The sequence below is a fragment of the Herpailurus yagouaroundi genome, unplaced genomic scaffold, assembly GCF_014898765.1.
Source record: "Herpailurus yagouaroundi ecotype Mexico unplaced genomic scaffold, PumYag 197, whole genome shotgun sequence".
NCBI classification, from domain to species: Eukaryota; Metazoa; Chordata; class Mammalia; order Carnivora; family Felidae; genus Herpailurus; species Herpailurus yagouaroundi.
Genome location: NW_024412428.1, coordinates 27512832 through 27527727, shown reverse-complemented (window position 1 = coordinate 27527727; position 14896 = coordinate 27512832). Strand labels below are relative to the sequence as shown.

General features: G+C 41.1%; 1 long non-coding RNA gene across 1 annotated transcript; it reads right to left on the bottom strand.

Annotated features, from left to right (window-relative positions):
* Window positions 1–1648: 1648 nt before the first annotated feature.
* LOC121013012 (uncharacterized) lies at window positions 1649–9702 on the bottom strand. Its single transcript, XR_005782458.1, has 3 exons — window positions 9577–9702; window positions 4526–4528; window positions 1649–1686 (listed from the first exon to the last, which is right to left on the bottom strand). It is a non-coding gene; the product is annotated as an uncharacterized LOC121013012 (long non-coding RNA).
* Between the last annotated feature and the right edge of the window lie 5194 nt (window positions 9703–14896).

Genomic DNA, 14896 nt, shown 5'->3' with positions numbered 1-14896 from the left:
CCTGGGTGGCTCAGTCAGCTGAACGTCTGACTTTGGCTGAGGCCATGATCTCATGGTTTGTGGGTTCGAGCCCCACATCAGGCCCTGTGCTGATATCTCAGAGCCTGGGGCCTGTTTCAGATTCTGTGTCTCCCTCTCTCTGCCCCTCCCCTAATCATGCTCTGTCTCTGTCTCAAAAACAAACATAAAAATTAAAAAAAAATAACAAATATTTGAATAATCGGTCTTATGAAAGGAGAACAAAGAGAGAAGGGAGCAGGCCATTTATTTAAAGAAATAATATCTGAGGACTTCCCAAACCTGGGAAAAGAGCTGTATATCTGACTTTACAAAGCTAATAGATTGCCCTATTATCTTAACACAAAACGACTTTCTCCAAGACATTACAATGAAACTGTCAAAAATAAGAAATAAAGAGTTTCAAAAGCAGCCAGGCATCACACTTTCTGATTTCAAGCAATGCTACAAACTTATAGTAATTAAAATAGTATGGTACAGCATAAAAATAGACACATAGACCAATGGAACAGAATCAAGAGCCCAGAAATAAATCCCTGCACATCTGATCATCTAATATTTGACAAGGGACCCAAGAACAGTCAATGAGGAAAGGACAGTCTCTTCAATAAATTGTGTTGAGAAAACAGGTCAGCCACATGAAGGAAAATAAAATTGGACCCCTATGTTACACCACTCATGAAAATTAACTAGTGATGGGTTAAAGACTTAGCATAAGACCTGATATTGTAATACTCCTAGAAGAAATCATAGGGAAGAAACTCCTTGACATTGGACCAGGCAGTGACTTTTTGCATATGATGCCAAAAGCTCAAGCAACCAATGCAAAAATCAACAAATAGAACTACATCAAACTAAAAAGCTTCTGCATAGCAAAAGAAAAAAATTTCAAAGTGAAAACACAACCTCCATAATGGAGAAAATACTTGCAAATATTCTGAAAAGATATCAGATCAGAGGTTAATATCCAAACCTGTAAAGAACCCATACAACTCAATAACAACAAACAAACAAACAATCCAATTAAAAAATGAGCAGAGGAACTAAATAGACGTTTTTCCAAAGATGACATTCAAATGGCCAGCAGGTACATGCAAACATGCTAAGCTTCACTAATCAGGGAGATGAAAAGCAGGACCACAATGAGATGTCATCTCACACTTGTTAGAATGGCTATCATCAAGAAGAAAAGAGATCAGTGTTGGTGAGGACGTGGGGAAAAGAGAACCCTTGTTGGGTTGATGGGAATGTAAATTGGTTCAGCAACTATAGACAACAATATGGAAGTTCCGTAAAAAATAAAAAAAATAGAACTACTATATGGTTCAGCAATTCCAATTCTGGATATACAGCCAAAGGAAATGAAAACAGAAGTTCAAAGATAAATATGCACTCCCTTGTTTATTGCAGCATTATTCACAACAGCCAAATTGTGGAAAGAACCTAAGTGACTGCCAATAGATGAGTGGATAAAGAAGTTGTGAGATATATGTAGAGACATATAGATACAGATATCTATACAGAGATATATACAGATATAGATATAGGTATATATAGGTATAGATATAGATATCTGTATATAGGCATATATAGATATACACACATAATGGAATATTAATCAGCCACAAGTAAGAATGAAATCCTGCCATTTGCAATAGTACGGATGGACTTTGGGGGCATTATGCTAAGTGAGATAAGTCAGACGGAGAAAAACACATATTGTATGGTATCACTTGTTTGTGGAATCTAAAAAAAAAAACTGAACTTGCAAAAGAAAATTAGAATGGTGCTTACCAGGGACTGGAGTGGAGGGATTGGGGAGATGTTGTTTAAGGGCACAAACTGGGGAACCAGTAGATAAAGAAGTCCTGGAGAGTTAATGCATAGCATAGTGATTATAGTCAATGATACCCTGTTATAAACTTCAAAGTTGCTAAGAGATTAGATCTTAACTGTTCCCACCACAAAAAATAATTATGTGGTGTGATAGAAGTGTCAGCTAACACTAACAGCTGTAATCAGATTGCAATATGCAAATGTATCAAATCAAGATGTTGTACATCTTAACCTCACACAATGTTATATGTCAATCATATTCAGTAAAATAATGTAGCATTGTAGAAATGAGGGTAGCCTGATATAATGATCAAATTGCAACCACCTTGAGCCAGTGGTTTTTGCAGTGTCCAGAAGATGCTGATTTTTGCTGGGTTTCCTCCAACATTTTCAAAGAGCTTGTGACACCCCTGTGAATTCACCGTAGCACACCAGTTGTGTTTGTGCACAGTCTGGAAACCACGGCTCTCTTACTTTCCTCCACCTGCCAGTCGAACGGGGTGAGCTTTGAAGATGTAGCGGATGGTGACAACAAGGTGGAGGCTGGATCCCAAAGTCTCCCTCCACTGAAGGAGAGACACCCAGGAGAAAGGCTTAACAAGGAATTCCTATTTTTAGCTTAGAGAAAGAATGAGATTTAATTTCTTCTCACATGCCACTGATTTTTTTTAAATTTTTTTGTTTGTAATGGTAGTGGGTAAATACCGCCTCATGCAACCTCCAAATTCATGAAATATCACTAGGGCTACTGTTAGAAATCCAAACTTTGCTTTGCATCGAATGGCTCTCTCCCATGGGGAATGAACATCATACTACTCCGTCTCTAGCCTTTGTGACTTGGTTTATCTATAATGCCCTGAGGAAACACAGACAATATTCTGAGGAAGGGGGTCTTTTTCAAGAGATAGGTGTTCTCTGAGTCAAAGCAATATTTATAAAGTGAGCAAGAGTATTCCTCAGTGATCACATAATCAACCACAATGCAAATGTTCTTGGGGGCTTTGGGGATGTTTGTTTTCCAAGAGAATACAGTATTGTTAGAAAATAAACAGGAGAGAGTTGGTCTGGCCTTTGCCCATTCTCATGGACACGCACTCCAAGTGGTAAGATGTAAAATGCAGCTTCATGAGAGCTGCACTGAAGCAGATTTGTAGCCCAAGATCCTTTCCCTGAAGGAATAACACACTCACTTGTAGAGCATCAGTGTGTGAGGCCAGTGTACAGGGCTCTGTGCTGGGACCTGAGGGACCATTTCCTCTTTCCACATTTTCACTTTAGCCTTATTTCCTGACCTACTTAGAGAAGACAGTAGTTCAAAGATCAGGTAAACATTTCTGGGAAATTTTCTATTTGATCATAATCTTATTTGTAACATCTCTGAAATTCCACCTTCCCCCGGGGCCCCCCCCCCCCGCATCTTCACCGGTTTTCCTGTGAAACACAGAGCTGAAAGGGAGGGGCTCTCCTCCTCATGAATAATTAAATGTCACCATGCTTCTGGAACCCTCTTAGCACACGCATGTCTGCATCAACTTGATGGTTTAGGCGAAGTGCTGGGGATCTTTGATTCCACGTATTTAGTTAGCCCAGATTTTTTCTTTTCACTGGTTGGCCAACTTTCTTTACACTCAGACTTCTTACTGGCTAAACAAAGGTACCATGCTGTTGGTTGTGGATAGAAAAATTGGGAATGGAGCTTCCTTGGCCCCATGACTTTCAGAAAATATTCCAGAGAATGTGTGGTTCTCTGAAAGCGTTTTCACGAAGAGCAGTCTGAGAAGCCTGTCCTCCACTGATTGTCACATCATCAAAAATCTGTCTCCAGTGTGAGCCTCCCAATAAAATTGTGAGATGTGTATAATGTACATTGTGGTGATATGATATTTGACATAGCCACCCCAGACCAGTACCACAAGCCTCTGCGTCAGCAGTGCTTGCGACGTGTCCTGGCTCATGTCTGTCTGTGGTTGTATCCAACAAGGGTGGGGAGCTGCTTTCTGGAACAGAAGAGGTAGGGCAGGAAGCTCCCTAGTCTTCTGCACACTCTCTGTCATGTACCTAAGTATGCGGTCTTCACAGCAGGCACTGAGGTTTTATTTTCTGAATTTTATTTTTCTTGCCATCAAATTGAATTACAAGATGGCAGGTAAGAAAGCGGGTGGCTGATGCTAAGGCTGGAAATACGATTGAGGAGAGAGTAGGATCCAGGATGTTCAGTGTGGAGATCATAAGGCTACCAGACGTATGTAGAGGGAAGTTGGGTCATTTTGGTTCTGTTCCTGGACAGTTAGGTGATCATAGTTATTTCACATCATTTTCCAGTTCCCCACTTGCAACAGATAAAGTGGATGAACTTATATTCCTTTTCTATATGACACATCATATGCTCAGCAGAATTTTGGTCCCTACAACTTTCACTGTCTGGTGAAATATGAATATGAAATATTCTTCATCCTTGAATATGCTGTGCTATTTGGCCAAGGGACTTTGCAGTTATAATTAAGCTATGAATCAGCTGACCTTAACATGGGAAATTACCCTGAATTAGTTAGATCCAATGTAGTCACATGAGCTCTGGGAAGCAGAACTTTCTCCCACCTCAGTGAGACATGTGAGACATGGGAGACATGTGAGAGATTCAATGCATGACAAGGATTTGAGGCACAGTCACTGGCTCAGAGATAGAAGGATCCATATCCTTGGAAAGTGTGAGAAGGAATTGAACTCAACCAACAACCAGTGAGCTTGGAAAAGGACACTGAATCCCAGATGTGAACTGCAGTCCAACCAACACCTTGATTTCAACCTTATGAGACCCTGAGCAGAGAATCCAGCCATGATGAGCAGCACTTCTGACCTATAGATGCTGAGGTAATCAATTTGTGTAGTTTAAGTCACGAAGTTTGTAGTAATTTGTTACAGCAGCAAGAGGAAACTAATACATATCATGAAATTATTTTGGGTCAAAGATTACAACAAAATGTTAAAAGGGAGTGTTGCCTCTCAGGTCGATGAGGAAAAGTCCATGAATGTGGGGGTGGGTGGAGGTGGAAACAAATACATACTATTCTGCTTTCCCATTTCTTCACTAAGGTCCAATAGACATTCATTGCGGTGTACAAAATGCTTTCCATATTTTCTTTCATGTGATGCTTATAATCACCTTGTAAATAATAATCTGCCTTCTAGTTAATAAATGGAGATTCTGAGAGTCCAGATAATTTGTCCAAGTTCCCACCACTAGAATTTGTGAGATTTGAGCCCAGATATTCCGACTATAGGCTCAGAACTGTTTCCTTTACTACATGAGGCCAACTCCTCAATCTGTGGGGGAGACCTAAATATTAGTTGACAGTCATGAAGATTAATAGAAGGTCACAAAAAAGGAACTATGTGATTTTTATTTTAATGAAGTATGACAAGTGCACCAGATCAAAGATCCTGAGATTCTTCAGCTTGTATGAAAATCTGGCTCTTTGTCAACAGCCAGAAGCTGAGGAAAACCCAGAATTCTTACTTCTCAGTTGCTGGCCTCCAACTGTTATTGCCATGGAAACATATCAGATGTACAAAAACAAGTTAAGTGCCTTAATATCATCACTACCCAATGGTTGGAACTTCCCGTGTTTCCAACTAGCTAACATCTATTTCCAGGGGGAAGACAGAAGAGAGCTGCCGTGACAGACTTAAAAGGATATGAACTTACTTCATCTCAGTGGTCAATTGCTGGCCAAGAATAGGAATTGTTGCTTGCTAATTGCCATTTAATTTTAGGCAAAAACTAAAAAGAAAAGGTGTCTGTGAACTCTGCTTCAGAGGATAATTAACGGGAATCTCTTACCTCTTTGTTGTTATTGGTCATTGTTATTGACTGCCATTATTTACGTATTGCTATAAATATCAAAGACCAATTTGTGTGTCCCAGACAATAGACACAGTAAGAGTTTTAAAAAATGGAATGATTGGGTGGCTCAGTCCGTTAAGTGTCTGACTTTGGCTCAGGTCGTGGTCTCAAGGTTTGTGAGTTCAAGCCCCGCATCGGGCTCTGTTGCGGACAGCTTGGAGCCTGGAGACTGTTTCGGATTCTGCATTCCCCTCAGTCTCTCTCTGCCCCTCCCTGTCTTGCCCCTCCTGGTTTATTTATTCTCAAAATTAAACATTAAAAAAAATGGAATGATTGCCACTGGCCAAAGAGATAAAAGAAGGCTTCCAGAGTAGGGAAATAGGAGGTTTCTCTATCAGTTGTCTTACAAATGCCATCAAAGACACACATAAAGCAGGTCCCATACCCTCCGTGGCTGCTCCTTTTCTATAGAGGGTTAGATCACTCCAGAGACACAATAGGAAGGCTAATCAGACAATATGTCTAGAAGGCTTTAGATGCTACCAATTGAATTTCTCTTAAGAAGCCTTGTAAACAAATACTGTGTCATTATAAGACCATTACAACATCTTGGGTGGGCTTTGGCTTTCTGCCCAGAGTTTGGGGGTTGAGGCAATCAGCAGTGTGATTACACCACTTTGTGGTCCATTGGCTCATCAAGCTGTTGAAGCCTTCATTATATCCATCAGTCAGCAGCAACTCTGGGGCACCCACTGTGTGCAGAGCACTGAGCACTATGGGGAACATTAGAGCAAAAGAAGGCACTGCTCCTGCTCCTGAAGAGTTTTATATTTATTGGGGCAGTCAGGAGCACATACATGAAAACATGTAAGAAAATAAATGACAGAAACCACCATTCCATCACACCAAAACAAAAACTCCAAACCACCATTTTGCTGACATAGTTAGCTGTGTTAGGTCAGTCTGAGTGATTGGATGACCGGAGTTAGATGGAATTAGAAATGGAGTCAGGTGGAAATGTGGAGATTTTGAATAAAAAGAAGGAGAAGGAGGAGGAAGAAGAAGGGAAGCAGCGGCATTCACAAAAGGAGCAGAGGTTAGCTTGTCAGGGGAGCCTCCGGGGTAAGAACAAGAGACAGACTGGATGAGGTCAACAAGGGTTGCTTAGATTAGAGCCATGAGCCCAGCTCTGGGGCTGAGGATGATTTGGTATCATGAGGAGGGTAAGTTGTGGAGCCCAGTATCCTGAAACTCAAAACTGAGTTTTCATTTGCTTTGAGAAAATCAAAAATGCCAGTATTTCTAAGGTTTCTGAGAAGAAGCCAGACTTCATAAAACAGAGCCAAGAATAGAAGCTGAACATAGAAAAGACACCATCTTCTGGATTCCTCAGTAGAAAGAACTTGAGTCCTAGCTCTTCTGTAAAGCCATCCATGGCTCATCTATTCCCTGAACGTTTACAGTACTCAGAGTTTATACCACGTAATTTAGCATTTGACTATTAGTTGTTTAGCCTGTTCAAATTATATGAAATCAATGTTGGAGCCATGGCTGACACAAATGTCATGCAGCCCAATGATTACTACTGTCAAGGTGTTTTCTAGAGGAAAGAAGGAGCTATGAAATATTTTTGTGGGGTTTTTGTTTTGTTTTGTTTTTTTGTTTTGGGGTTTTTTTTTTTAATTTTTGTTTTTAGATGAGGGAAAAACTTCAGCCTGAGCACCATGATTGCCTTGTTGCCTTGGGTGAGAAAATAAACATCTCAGGACCAAGGCTACCCATTAACTTGCATATAGAAGCAAAATAGCAATACTGGTATTTTATTTCTTTTGCTCAACAGTAGCATTTAAAAAATTAGACATGGTTGGGGCGCCTGGGTGGCGCAGTCGGTTAAGCGTCCGACTTCAGCCAGGTCACGATCTCGCGGTCCGTGAGTTCGAGCCCCGCGTCAGGCTCTGGGCTGATGGCTCAGAGCCTGGAGCCTGTTTCCGATTCTGTGTCTCCCTCTCTCTCTGCCCCTCCCCCGTTCATGCTCTGTCTCTCTCTGTCCCCAAAAAAATACATAAACGTTGAAAAAAATAAAAAATAAAAAAAAATAAAAAATAAAAAATTAGACATGGTCACCACTGTTTTCTGCTCCAATGCTAGGTTACCTGAGAAGAGCTAGGATCCAGAACCAAGATATCTTTGCCCTCTGTACTTGAGTCTTACCTGTGATGATGATTCAGAGAGAAAATAAATTATCCTAAAGAAGGGGGTATACACTATGTGCCTGGATCAGACCCTGAGGAGAGAGGATATAATGGAGAAGAGCAGAGTGGATTTGGTCAGACAGAAGGGAAATGGTAACATTCCAGAAGGTCTACCAAAGAGTCTGAGACTCACTCACCTCCCCTCCTTCAGCAGGTGTATTTGGACCCCCAAACAGTTCTAGTTGAAGTATAAACAACCAATAAACATATGGGAAAATGCTCAATTTCACCAAGGACCCAATAAATGGAATTTAAAACAGCACTGAGTTATGGGGCACTGGGTGGCTCAGTTGGTTAAGTGTCCGACTCTTGATTTTGCCTCATGTCATGATCTCGTGGTTCATAGATTGAGCCCCATGACAGTATCAAGTTATTTTTGAAAGGTTTTAAATGGGAAGGATATAGTGAAAATGCTTTCTAAACAATGACAGCCTTGTTTTATTTGAAATTTAACTCAGTGTTGAGTTCTCTAGGTACAGTTTGTAAGTCAGATTTCAGATTTTTAACATGTTACAAACATTACAGATATATATTTCCATATTGAAAAACAGCACAATAGACATGAACACTAAAATCTGACCACAATGACTACATCAGCAGACTCAACTAAAGTCTGGCACACCTAGAATGGGAAATCCTCATTAATACTCCCACTCTCTATGATAAAAACATCTGACATTCAAAAGAACTCCAAAAGCAAGCAAACAAACAAAACAAAAAGCAAGGAAACAAACAAACAAACAAGCATCCAACACTCACGCTGTGCCAAGCACTACACTAAATTTTGACAGGTATCATCTCGTTCAATTATCATAGCAAGTCCACAAAGTAGGTTCTTTTATGTTTCCTCTTTTCCCAGAAGAGGAAACTAGAATTTAGAAAAATTACGGTTGAACCATCTGAAATTGCAAATCGTTGACCATGTTTGACTTACAGATGTGGCAGCCTCATATGGTTGAACCTAATACTGTGCCTGAGATCACGAAGTGGGGAAATGGTGGGGGAGAAATTACAAAGGAATCTCACTCCAAAACTCCAGGGTCTTCACAAAAACAGACACTTAGATCAGTGGAACAGAATAGAGAACCTAGAAATGGACCCACAAACGTATGGCCAACTAATCTTTGACAAAACAGGAAAGAATATCCAATGAAATAAAGACAGACTCTTCAGCAAATGGTGTTGGGAGAACTAGACAGGGACATGTGGAAAAATGAACCTGGACCACTTTCTTACATCATACACAAAAATAAACTCAAAATGGATGAAAGACCTAAATGTAAGATAGGAAGCCATCAAAATCCTCGAGGAGAAACCAGGCAAAACCTCTTTGACCTTGGCTTCAGCAACTTCTTACTCAACATATCTCCAGAGGCCAGGGAAACAAAAGCAAAACTGAACTATTGGGACCTCGTCAAGATAAAAGGCCTCTGCATGGCGAAGGAAACAATCAGCAAAACTAAAAGGCAACCAACTGAATGGGAGAAGGTATTTGCAAATGACATATCAGATAAAGGGTTAGCATCCAAAATCTATAAAGAGCTTATCAAACTCAACACCAAAAAAATAAATAATCCCATGAAGAAATGAGCAAAAAACATGAATAGACACTTTTCTAGTTTCTACAACTAGAGGGTATTCTGCTCAGTGAAATTAGTCATTCAGAGAAAGACAAATGTCATAAGACTTCACTCATATGAGGACTTTAAGATACAAAACAGATGAACACAAGGGAAGAGAAGCAAAACTAATATAAAAACAGGGAGGGGGACAAAACAGAAGAGAGTCTTAAGTATAGAGAACAAACTGAGGGTTGCTGGAGGGGTTGTGGGTCGAAGGATGGGCTCAATGGGTAAGGGACATTAAGGAAGACAGTTGTTGGGATGAGCACTGAATGTTATACACAGGGGATGAATCACTGGATTCTACTCCTGAAATCACTATTGCACTAGATGTTAACTAACTTGGATGTAAACAAATAAATGAATAAATGAATAAATAAATAAATAAATAAATAAATAAGAAAGCACGCAAGCAAGCTTCAGGGTCTTAACCACTAGGCACACTGCCTATATTTAGCTAAAGGATGAGAGTGGGTATTCCTGATGTCAAGATTTTAATTAAATTGATAAGCCACTGAAGGCACATCACATCAGGACAGTTCAGAAAAATATATTTACATAAAGTCTACGGAGGCAAAGTGATTGACCATGGACTAACAACAGGGCTGGATTAAGTACACTTCTGACCATTTTGCTTCACATTTGCCACCAAATTGCTGCAGGTGACTTCCTCTCTGAATCTGATATTCCTCTTTAAATGACTATAATAACCCTGGTCGTCTCGAAGGATGCTTTGGAAGGATATGTGAGCTGAATGGACCAGGGGACAGGAGCTACTCAACATTTCCAACACGGAAAAGTCCAAGCAGTGGGGTTGCTTCCAAAAAGGTTGGCCTTACTGTGTGAGGGAGAGCATGGGGCCAGACTCCCATCAATATTCTGCAGGGTAGATGAGCACCATTTTCCATTTCCAGACTGTTTGCTCCTTCAGAGCTGGAGACCGACAATGATTCAAGAGTTCTGACTCATTTTGATGAGCTGGCTTGTCGTTAACATAAATCAGATGAAGTTGAAAGCTCACCTCAACATCCTGAGGCAACATTGGCTGTTGTCACTGGAAAAACTCCCGAGGCACTTGCTTTCATAACTGTTGTTACTAAGAAGAGGTTCAAAGAAACGTTTGGGCAAAAGGATCTCTGTACTTCCCACGGTGCATGCAGCCAGGCTGCAGATGAAAATGATAACAATTTATTTTGAAATTTGCTCTTTAATTCTGATGGATTTTCTAAGCAAATGATTCTGAATCTAACAGCTGCTGGGCGAGCAGTACGCACCAGGATAAATCAATCCTTCTGCTACCTCCAGAGTGGTGAATAATACGTCTCAGTTAGTGCAGTAAAGATTCCTGTGTTCAAGATACAGAGCACCAGGCACAACTTGCATGTGACTGCAAATATTCAAATGAAGTGTAGGGATCTGGCAGAGACTGAGTAATAAATCATGCGGCCGGCAAGGGCCTTCCCATTTGCGTGGATTTCTGTGGAGTTGAAAGGAAAAAAGAAACAAACGAGGGGCCAGTGTGACACAAAAGCCATCCCAGGATGTCTGTTACTGTTTGTGACCTGGCCTGGTCTTGCAAAAATTTAAATACAGGTTAATGTGGTCACTGACTAGAGAACAGCTTGATGAAAAGCAGGTCACACAATGGAAATGCTCGTTAAACTAAAGGGAAAGTCTACATGACACAGGGAAGCGTTTGTTTGTTTACTTACCTTCCTTTGAAATCCCTCCAGATGTAATACTAAGGATTTTAAAAACTATATATAGCTATTCCTAGAAGGCCCGCTGCCTATGAAAAGAAGTGTTCTGTTTTAGAAAATCCTATGCTTTTACCCCTTCTCTGCCAGCTCTTCTGTTATTTATCAGAGGATGAGTTGAAGGATCTCTGTTTCCCATCTAACGGTTTTGATGCAAAAGGAAAAAGTATAGGAATCTGGAAGGTAAATGACAAATCATTTTATGGATTTCAAGCCTTTGGACATCTTCGCAAGATTGATCCAGATGACTGTAAACTTGTGAAATACAGTGCAATACAGTTAGATGTGAAAACATGAATCGTCGTTCTATTGGAAGCCTATTATTCCAAGATCTGGGTGTTTAAAGCGGTCTATGTGGCTTTGGTGGCTCTGCCTTTCTGGCTCCTTCTTCACACTGACTGGGTAATGGTGAAATGCATCCTCTTGGGGATGTAATGCACTTTTGTTGTGGCAGCAAGGGGAAGACTTGAAAAGGCTCCCGGCCTCTAACAAGAAGTCGTGAATCCCCATCTTACATTCCATGCCACTTCAATCAGATTGCTTCAGGCAAGCATCCAGGTCCAAAAGTTAGACCTAGCACATGGCGCCCCTTCCCCATCCATCATAAATATAGAATCAAAACAAATCCATCGCATCTATTAACAAAACAATATAAAGCACATCCTGAGGCAACGGTAAGTTAGTGTCACCTTTGTGCATTTAACTCTGTGAGCTTGTGCTCAGGACCTGTCGCTTGCTGAAGAATATGCAAGCTTCCTGGTGCACGTGAACAGTCGGTATTGGAAAGTTGTAGACACCATGTGTTAACCTAGATTTGGTCTGCATTGGCAGGCTGCTGGCTCACCCAGAAATTCTAGCTGTAGTTCTTTCCGCTGAATGTTTTAGTTTCTAAGTTGTACTACCATGGCCTTGCGGAAATCATTCACTGCATCTTAGTTCCCGCATTTATAAAAGAAAAAGCTTGGATTTCCAAGATTTAAATGGTATGCTAAGGATTTTATAGCAAACCTTTACACAGATTGAAACTTGTTTAGCCAACTGTGATTGCTGTCAGGAAATATTCACTTCACGATGACTCTGTCACCTGCCGGGCCCAAGTCTAGTCCATAGGAAACGCTCACAAATACTTTGCCCCTAAAAGTTCTGGTAGTATAGGTGACTGGCAATGCAGTCGCTCTCCATCACTGCCACCAGCAATTTCCTCTCAAGTGGGTTAGGCACTGGTCCTCATGGTTGATACCAAGTTGAAGGGGTTCTAAGTGTGCTGAAATCCCACACGTGGAAGTGCCTGCCTCACATTTTTGTATTTCTGAACCACGAAGAGACCTATTTTAACATTCTGGCAAATAGGTAAATCATTTCAGTCTATATTGAAATCACTTCTCCAACCACTGGAAGACATGCATATCTACACTCGAAATATCTCCTTAGTAAAAAGCCATCTACCACAAAGTCTGAAGATTTATATTATAATCATTTTTCTTTTGGGAAGACTTTTGAAGGACATCACCCATTCAGCTAAGAATCACACTTCTATTCCAACTGAAAATAACACCCAACAATTCAAAAGCCATTCAGAGCATATACAGCCAAGCATTTCAGAAAGGTCTCTTAGGTACCCAATTCCTGTTTTTTTTTTGTTTTTTTTTTTTTTGTTTTTTGTTTTTTGTTTTTTAAATTTAAGAGAGAGCAAGAGCAAGCTGGGGAGAGGCAGAGGGAGAGGGAGAAAGAATATCTTAAGCAGGCTCCACATGGAGCCCAATGAGGGGCTCCATCTCACTATCCTGGGATCATGACCTAAGCCAAAATCAAGAGTTGGAGGTTTAACCAACTGAGCCACCCAGGGGCCCCTGGACCTAATTCTATATTTGTGCAAGAATGTATACTCTGTGCATTGCTTAGTATTTATTAATTGGTCTCACTGTCGTTTCTCATGTTCTCTGAGAGTGTAACATTCAGCCATCTAGAGGGATACAAGAAAAGGGTACAAAATAAATGTGAATTATAAAGCTGATGATTACAGAGATGTTAACTGAGGACTAGACCTCCCTTTTCCGTATTTAAATTAAATAATCTTCACAAGAATAGGACAGTGTAATTCCTTCCCCCACAGGGGTGCAATGAAGTAATCTGATGTGACAGATGGCCACACCATAATCCACCCTAATTAGCATTCATTAGCATACCAGGTTGTAGCTTGCTCAGGCGCTGAACCCGAGGTATGGCACAGAAACGGTGTCTCAACTAACCTCCTCCAGAAAAAAAGCATCTCTTCACCTTGGTGGGGGAACTTGGTAGGAAAAAGATACCTTGATGATGGATGCCAAATCCTGCTCCATGGGCAGAAAGGTTTCAGGCTCAGGCTGAGCCAACCTGCAGAGAGGCAGGACTCCTTAAGAGAAACTGAGTGGCAAGGGACACTGATGACTGTGAACTTCAGGAGACCTGAAGGCCCCCAGAGACGGGAGAGGATTTAGAAGGGACTGGGGGAAAGTATTGTTTTCAGCTTTGTCCTTGAAGAAAAGCCATTCCCTGCTATTGAGGGGAGAAATCTTGGTTGTGTATCATTTTAGAGTGTCTACGTTGTTTTTGCTGTTAGTGTGAAAAGCCTTGGAGCCGGGCTGAAAAGAAACCAGTAGAAAGAAAAGAAGGGAAACGGTGCATACCACCTGTTTTCCTGGGAGGATAGAAAGCGTCAAAAGGAAATACATGTAAGGTGCTTTGGGCATAATAAATATATGTGTTTTTTTTTAAGCACTGCCTTTCAGGGTGCTGTTGAAAAAACACTTTCCTCTCCCACGGCTGTGTGATCATCAGTTTAAGGGAAATTGCTTCCACCAGCTGATGATGCTCAAATCCATATCTCTAATTTCAGATCCCTCTTTAGAGCTTGGCACCCGTATATCTAGGAGTTTATAGGGCACTCACTCATATAGGCATGCTGTAGCATTTCTTAGGGGGTGCCTTGTGGCAGGAAGCGTGTGGGGAGAAATCCAGTTTATTGCTTAGCTTGGAAGGCAGAAAACTAAAAAGAAGCTCTGATACAGTCCGGGGTCAGAGAACAGACTATTGGGGAGCATTTAGCAAGAGCCTCCCCTGCCTGAGGTCATGGTGGCCACTGGGGAAATGACACTGAAGCCAAGATCTGAGGTATGAGGGGGGATCACCCCAGGAAAGCTCAGAGAGGGGAGGCCACAACGGTGGGAAATGGGTAGGGGCCACAGCCTCTGCCAATTCCTGGAAGGGATAGACGTTATGCAGGCATTTGAAAGAACCATGGTGTTAGCTAACATCATCCTCAATGGGGAAAAACTGAGAGCTTTTTCCCTGAGATCAGGAACACGACAGGGATGTCCACTCTTCCCGCTGTTGTTTAACATAGTGTTGGAAGTTCTAGCATCAGCAATCAGACAACAAAAGGAAATCAAAGGCATCAAAATTGGCAAAGATGAAGTTAAGCTTTCACTTTTTGCAGATGACATGGTATTATACATGGAAAATCCGATAGACTCCACCAGAAGTCTGCTAGAACTGATACATGAATTTAGCAAAGTTGCAGGATACAAA